This window comes from Triticum aestivum, chromosome 7A (assembly GCF_018294505.1).
Source record: "Triticum aestivum cultivar Chinese Spring chromosome 7A, IWGSC CS RefSeq v2.1, whole genome shotgun sequence".
NCBI classification, from domain to species: domain Eukaryota; kingdom Viridiplantae; phylum Streptophyta; class Magnoliopsida; order Poales; family Poaceae; genus Triticum; species Triticum aestivum.
In genome coordinates this window covers 395,718,931-395,727,198 of record NC_057812.1, presented here as the reverse complement: position 1 = coordinate 395,727,198, position 8,268 = coordinate 395,718,931, and positions in this window count along the sequence as shown.

Sequence of the window (8,268 nt, the reverse complement as noted above, 5' to 3'; positions counted from 1 at the left end):
TACCAGATCTATTGTATACCCTACACTGCTTTTGGCAAGGGAGTACAATAGTGATCTAGGAGTAGATCACTGGACATTAGTCAAAATTATCCTTAGTGGAATAAGGATATGTTTCTAGATTATGGAAGTGACAAAAGTTTCGTCGTAAAGGGTTACGTCGATGCAAATTTTGACATTGGTCCAGATGACTCTAAATCTCAATCTGGATACATATTGAAAGTAGGAGCAATTAGCTAGAGTAGCTCTGTGTAGAGCATTGTTGACATAGAAATTTGCAAAATACTTACGGATTTGAATATGGCAGACCCGTTGACTAAACTTCTCTCACAAGCAAAACACGATCACACCTCAGTACTCTTTGGGTGTTAATCACATAGCGATGTGAACTAGATTATTGACTGTAGTAAACCCTTTGTGTGTTGGTCACATGTCGATGTGAACTATGGGTGTTAATCACATTCTGATGTGAACTATTGGTATTAAATCACATGGCGATGTGAACTAGATTATTGACTCTAGTGCAAGTGGGAGACTGAAGGAAATATTCCCTAAAGGCAATAATAAATTCATTATTTATTTCCTTATATCATGATAAATGTTTATTATTCATGCTAGAATTGTATTAAACGGAAACATAATACATGTGTGAATACATAGACAAATAGAGTGTCACTAGTATGCCTCTACTTGACTAGCTCGTTGATCAAAGATGGTTATGTTTTCTAACCATAGACATGAGTTCTCATTTGATTAACAGGATCACATCATTAGGAGAATGATGTGATTGACTTGACCCATTCCGTTAGCATAGCACTTGATCGTATAGTTTGTTGCTATTGCTTTCCTCATGACTTATACATGTTCCTATGACTATGAGATTATGCAACTCCCGTTTATCGGAGGAACACTTTGTGTGCTACCAAACGTCACAACGTAACTGGGTGATTATAAAGGTGCTCTACAGGTGTCTCCGAAGGTACTTGTTGGGTTGCGTATTTCGAGATTAGGATTTGTCACTCCGATTGTCGGAGAGGTATCTCTGGGCCCTCTCGGTAATGCACATCACTTAAGCCTTGCAAGCATTGCAACTAATGAGTTAGTTACAGGATGATGTATTACGGAACGAATAAAGAAACTTGCCGGTAACGAGATTGAACTAGGTATTGAGATACCGACGATCGAATCTCGGGCAAGTAATATACTGATGACAAAGGGAACAACGTATGTTGTTATGCAGTCTGACCTATAAAGATCTTCGTAGAATATGTGGGAGCCAATACGAGCATCCAGGTTCCGCTATTGGTTATTGACCGGAGACGTGTCTCGGTCATGTCTACATTGTTCTCGAACCCGTAGGGTCCACACGCTTAAGGTTTCGATGACAGTTATATTATTAGTTTATGAGTTTTGATGTACCGAAGGAGTTCGGAGTCCCGGATGAGATCGGGGACATGACGAGGAGTCTCGAAGTGGTTGAGACATAAAGATCGATATATTGGACGACTATATTCGGACATCGGAAAGGTTCCGAGTGATTCGGGTATTTTTGGGAGTACCGGAGAGTTACGGGAATTCGCCAGGGAGTATATGGGCCTTATTGGGCCATACGGGAATAGAGGAGAGAGGCCAAAAGGAAGGAGGTGTGCGCCCCCCCCCCTCTGGTCCAAATTGGACAAGGGGTGCAGCCCACTTTTCCTTGTTCCTCTCGCCCTCTTTCCTTCTCTCCTACTCCAACAAGGGAAGGAGGAGTCCTACTCCCGGTGGGAGTAGGACTCCCCCCTTGGCGCGCCCTCCTCCTAGGCCGGCCGCCTCCCTCCCTTGCTCCTTTATATACGGGGGCGGGGGGGCACCCCATAGACACAACAATTGATCATTGATCTCTTATCCACGTGCGGTGCCCCCCTCCACCATAATCCTCCATAATATTGTAGCGGTGCTTAGGCGAAGCCCTGCGACGGTAGAACATCAAGATCGTCACCACGCCGTCGTGCTGATGGAACTCTTCCCCGACATTCTGCTGGATCGGATTCCAGGGATCGTCATCGACCTGAACGTGTGCTAGAACTCGAGGTGCCGTAGTTACGGTGCTTGATCGGTCGGGCCATGAAGACGTATGACTACATCAACCGCATTGTTATAATGCTTCCGCTTCCGGTCTATGAGGGTACGTAGACAACACTCTCCCCTCTCATTGCTATGCATCACCATGATCTTGCGTGTGCGTAGGAATTTTTTTGAAATTACTATGTTCCCCAACATAGAGTCCACCGAAGAAGAAATGGAATGAAGAATGATGAACTTGTAGCGCATCTTCATGAGAACCACCGGGTAAGAACATTGAGGAAAGAATGAAGAAACTTCACAACCATAAGATGGATACTTGATTCAGAAAACTGAGTCCTCGAAGAAAATGGGTGGGAGGGCTGGAAAAACAAAAGCAACTTGGGAACGGATGAAACAAACCACGTTGAGAAAACTGAGATTGGGTCTTGCGGATGGGAAAATGATTGGATCCACTTGAAGAGAAACACGCCGGTTGAAAAGGATTGTCATGAAAATCTCGATTATCACGAAGGATTAGCATCCACATTGGAATGTGAGAACGCCGCTTAGGAAAAGGTATGGATTCAACACTTGACTACGAAGCAACTCGAATACCAAAAACCAAAACAAAACAAAGGATTGGCTTGGAAAATAAGCTGGAACAAACATATGATAGATCCCATATCATATCATGTGTCTGTTGGAAATATATTCTAGGAGCTACTTGAATTCCCACTTATAAACTCCCGAAATTTTCTGGTTACGCAATCAGGTGTTGGGGATACAGGGGAAGCATAATATCTCACCCAGACTAACAATACCTACATCCAGCTGTATCTATGCTTCAAGACATAACCAAGAAACCTTTGGAAATCGTTTACCTCAGCCTTCGAAAAGCATCCGTTATACGAGTTATGGCAATACTCCCGAACTCCCACCCAAGTACTGGGTTGCGTCGAGGTTATCTCGCCAACAACTTCATAAAAGAGATTTTCAATGTCGGCAAACTCAGGTCTTCCAGAACTGCAACGATAAAATTATGATGACAACACCTCGGAGCTCAACTCCCCGGGACACTGCCACAACCCCTAAATGTTAGGAGGCACCAAGAACAGTGTTCTCGTCACAAAACCATGGGAACAATTCCAAGATACCCGCGTGATCCTAAATTTTTTTATTGAAATTTGAGGAGAGAATAGTCAAAACTTCTACATCAAGAGGCCTCACCAGAGAGACGAAGGGACCGAGGAGTAAAAATAATCCTACTCTCCGATATATATAATCCTAAGACTCAAAACATTTTGTTCTAGACTCAACATCAGCGATTCGATCAAGCAGGGGGCTCCTAAGTCGGGGAAGGCTCTGATTACCAACTTGTAACACCCACGATGCGGCTATATCTCCCACGTGTCGGAGCACGACTAAGAGGCGTAACCGCATGGTAGGCTTGTCGCAAGAGGGGTAACCTTTACACATCCCATGTACTGAATAAGAATGGGATAAAGATTTGGCTTACAATCGCCACTTCACACAATACATAAATATATCATACATCATCCAAAATACAATCAAGGTCCGACTACGGTACCAAAATAAAGAAAGAAAACCCAAAATGCTAGATCCCCGATCACCCCAAGTGGGCTCCTCTACTGATCATCCGGAAAAGAAACATAGTAATGGCCCGAATCCTCGTCGAACTCCCACTTGAGTTCGGTAGCGTTCCCTGCACTGGCATCATCGGCACCTGCATCTATTTGGAAGTATTTGTGAGTCACGGGGACTCAGCAATCTCACACCCTCGCGATCAAGACTCTTTAAGCTTAAGGTAGGAAGAGGGTAGTAAGGTGGAGCTGCAGCAAGCACTAGCATATATGGTGGCTAACTTACGCAAAAGAGAGCGAGAAGAGAAGCAAAGAATGGTTGAGAAGCTAATAATGATCAAGAAGTGATCCTGAGGCTACTTACGTTCAAGCATAACACGAGACCGTGTTCTCTTCCCAGACTCCGCCGAAAAGAGACCATCACGGCTACACACGCGGTTGATTCATTTTAATTAAGTTAAGTTTCAAGTTCTCTACAACCGGACATTAACAAATTCCCATCTGCCCATAACCGCGGGCACGGCTTTCGAAAGTTCAAAACCCTGCAGGGTTGTCCCATCTTAGCCCATCACAAGCTCTCACAGTCAACGAAGGATATTCCTTCTCGCAGGAAGACCCGATCAGTCTCGGAATCCCGGTTACAAGATATTTCGACAATGGTAAAACAAGACCAGCAAAGCCGCCCGATGTGCCGACAAATCCCGATAGGAGTCGCACGTATCTCGTTCTCAGGGCAACACCAGATGAGAGTAGCTACGAGTAAAACCAACCCTCAAGTTTCCCCGAGGTGGCCCCACAAGCAGCTCGGTTCGGACCAACACTCAGAGGAGCACTGGCCGGGGGGGGGGGGGGGTTAAAATAAAGATGACCCTTGAGTCTGCAGAACCCAAGGGAAGGTATATGGTGGTAGGTAGGCAAATGGGAAAACCAAGGTTGGGCCTTGCTGGAGGAGTTTTATTCAAGGCGAACTGTCTAGGGGTTCCCATAACACCCAACCGCGTAAGGAACGCAAAATCAAGGAACATAACACCGGTATGACGGAAACTAGGGCGGCAAGAGTGGAACAAAATACTAGGCATAAGGCCGAGCCTTCCACCCTTTACCAAGTATATAGGTGCATTAAAGTAAACAAGATATAATAATGATATCCCAACAATAACCATGTTCCAACATGGAACAAACTTCGTCTGCACCTACAACTAGCAACGCTATAAGAGGGGCTGAGCAAAGCGATAACATAGCCTCATAGCCATACAACGGTTTGCTAGGGAAGGTGTGTTAGAGGCTTGACATGGCAATATGGGAGGCATGATAATACAAGTGGTAGGTATCTCGGCATAGCAAAAAAGCGAGCAACTAGCAAGCAAAGATAGAAGTGATTTTGAGGGTACGGTCATCTTGCCTGCAAAGTTCTCAAAGTTGATGAAAGCTTGATCCCCGTTAGCGTACTCAAAGGGTTCCTCGATCACATACTCATCTCCCAGCTCTACCCAAAGCAAGAACACAAGCAAAGGAAACAACAATCAACCACGATGCAATGCGCAAGAAACATGATGGAAAACATGGCATGATATGCGAGATGTGTTATGCAATGCATATGTGTGCTTTGGAAGGAAAAGGATGAAGAAGGAATCAACTTGGCAAAACAAGTGGACCGCTGGAAAGATGAGATGATTTCGGTCAAAATCGATATAAAGATCACCAGAATCGGATACTCGTTTTGCAAATGGCAAGCAAAACAAGAATGGCACAATTCTGCGATTAACAGCACGATGCCATCTAGAATGCAACAAGAAACTAAGCTACTGCACTCCAACATATCAACAAAGCACATGTCAGTGATCTACTCAAGATGCTTGACAAAAGATGAACACTAAGATATGGCTAAATCACACAAAAGCAGGTTCAAATAAGCATGGAAAAAGTGCAAAAGATATCAGCTTCACAGACTTTGTGAAAATACTAACATGCCAGGAATTAACATCAGGAAGCAATGTTTAGAGCAAGCAAAAAACATGCTACAGGAACATATCATAGCAAAAAAAGGCATGGCGTGAATCTACTCAAAGAATAGAACAAAAGTCCCTTACTGACCATGAGCCAAAAAGGCACAGAAGATATGATGGAACCCACGTAAATATAGCAAGTTTCGTTAACAGATTCAGACTTAGCAAAAAACTGGGCATGTCATAAACAGAATTACGAAGGCATCTTTGCGAGCTCGATTCACTTAACACAAGGCATTACATGACAAGATAAGCACACTACCAGCAAGAATACATGATCTTAAGGCTAACCATGGCAAGAACAAGTTTATAGCATGCTTGGATCAACTACAACAATCATGGCAAAATTGATTAACATGTAAACAATCTGCCAGGAACATTTTATAGCAAAAGTAGAGCAAGATTAAGTCATGCTAGGGCACTCCATAATTGCAAACAGTGGCATGGATGGATAGAGCATAACCATATGTCCAAATCATCCTTACTGAAGCAACTCAAAAAAAGCATGTATCTCACTGTAGCAACATAGTTACATGGCATCAAAATAACAGCAGACAAAGACTTAGCCAAAATCCTGAGATCCTGAAATCAACAATATCACGAAGGCTACTTTGGATGCTTGTGCTAGTCACCAAAAAGATCACAAAAAAACATGGCAAACACCCCTGTAAAGATGGCATGGCACAGATCAAAACACATGTAGAGCTCATGCCCATATGCAGCACACAACAAATGTGGAAAAAATGACAAATTCTCATAATCTGCTAAGAATCAGCACCTAACAATTTATAGCACTCTTGCATCAACGATTTGGGCATCAAGATTGGCTCAAACAAGCATGGCACAATGGAACAAAATGAAGAGCACATCATGATGAACATTTTGATATGTCATGTGCATGAAACAATGCAGTATGCAACAAGTTATGGCATGATGAACAGGGGCTTAAAAGGTTAGGGTTTGAGGACTTGGAGAAATATACCCTCCTCAGATCTCCGAACTAGGGTTGCACGGCAAATGAGAATGGTCGGAGTAGATCGCCGGAGAGGAAGGAGAGGCGGTGGCCGGAGCTTGCGGGAAGCTCATCAGAGTTCTGGTGCGGCCGGATCTGGCGCCGGGGTTCGTCGGCGGCGAGCGTGGACAGCACGGGACGCGTTGGAGGCAGCGGACGGCGGGCGCGGTTGCGTTGGAGGCGGCGGACGGTGGCCGGACGGCGGGCGTGGTCGCCGGCGAGCGGAGCCGTGTGCTCCGGCGGTGCGGAGGAGCGTGGGCGCGCGGGGCAATGCGGGTGCAGGGCGGCGTCGGACGGGCTCGGCGGGCCCGCGGCGGTGGGCGGCGTATGGACTGTCCGCTGGGCGAGAGGGAGGAGAAGACTAGGGTTTCGTCCGGGATTTGGAGAGGGTTGCACATATATATACCTAGGAGGGGATAGGAGTGTCCAAATGAGGTGTAGTTTTTAGCCATGTGATCGTGATCCGATGGCGGAGTACATGGGAGAGGTTTGGATGGGTTATTGGCTGTTTTGGAGGGGTGTTGGGCTGGAACACACACGAGGCCTTTGCGGTTCCCCGATTAACCGTTGGAGTATCAAACGGACTCCAAAAGACACGAAGCTTGATAGGCGGTCTACTAGTGGTGTACCAAGGCCACTTTGCAAATCTCGGTCCATTCCGAGAATGTTAAACACCCGCACACGAAAAGAGACAAAAGGGGAACGTCGGTGCACGTGGGAGTGTCAGATTGCAAAACGGACAACGGGGAAGATGCTCGGATGCATGAGACGAACACGTATGCAAATGCGATGCACATGATGACATGATATGAAATGCATGACATGAGCAAAATGCAAAACGAAGACACAAACCCAACCACGAATCTCATAACATAAAGACGAAAATGGCAGAGTCGGAGTTACAAATATGGTAAGTTACATCCGGGGTGTTATGACACTCCACCACTACGAAAGGATCTCCTCCCGAGATCTAGGACTGAAAGAACTCCGGATATTCAGGATGGAGGTGGTCCTCACGTTCCCAGGTGGCTTCTCGGTCGGAATGGTGTGACCACTTCACTTTCAGGAATTTGATATACTTATTGCGAGTCTTGCGCTTGGTTTCTTCAAGAATAGCAACACCATGCTCATGATAAGACATGTCTTCTTGGAGATCAATCTCTTCGAAGTTGATGGTGCGCTCAGGCATCTTGAAGCACTTGCGAAGCTGTGACACGTGAAACACCTCGTGCACGTTTGTGAAGTTGGACGGAAGCTCAAGTTGATAGGCCATATCGCCTATTTTGCCAATGATATTGAAAGGACTCGCGTATCTAGGGAAAGCTTCCCTTTGATACCGAAGCGACGAGTGCCTTTCATTGGAGAGACGCGGAGGTAGACATGGTCTCCGATCTCGAAAACCAAGTCACGATGCTTGATATCATAGTAACTCTTCTGGCGCGATTGCGTGGGTTTGAGATTTTCACGGATGACTTTACACATTTCTTCAGCCTCTGTGATTAAGTCATTGCCAAGAAGTTGGCGTTCACCAGTCTCTGACCAATTAAGAGGAGTATGGCACTTTCTGCCATAGAGAATCTCGAAGGGGGCCTTCCCCGACTTAGGA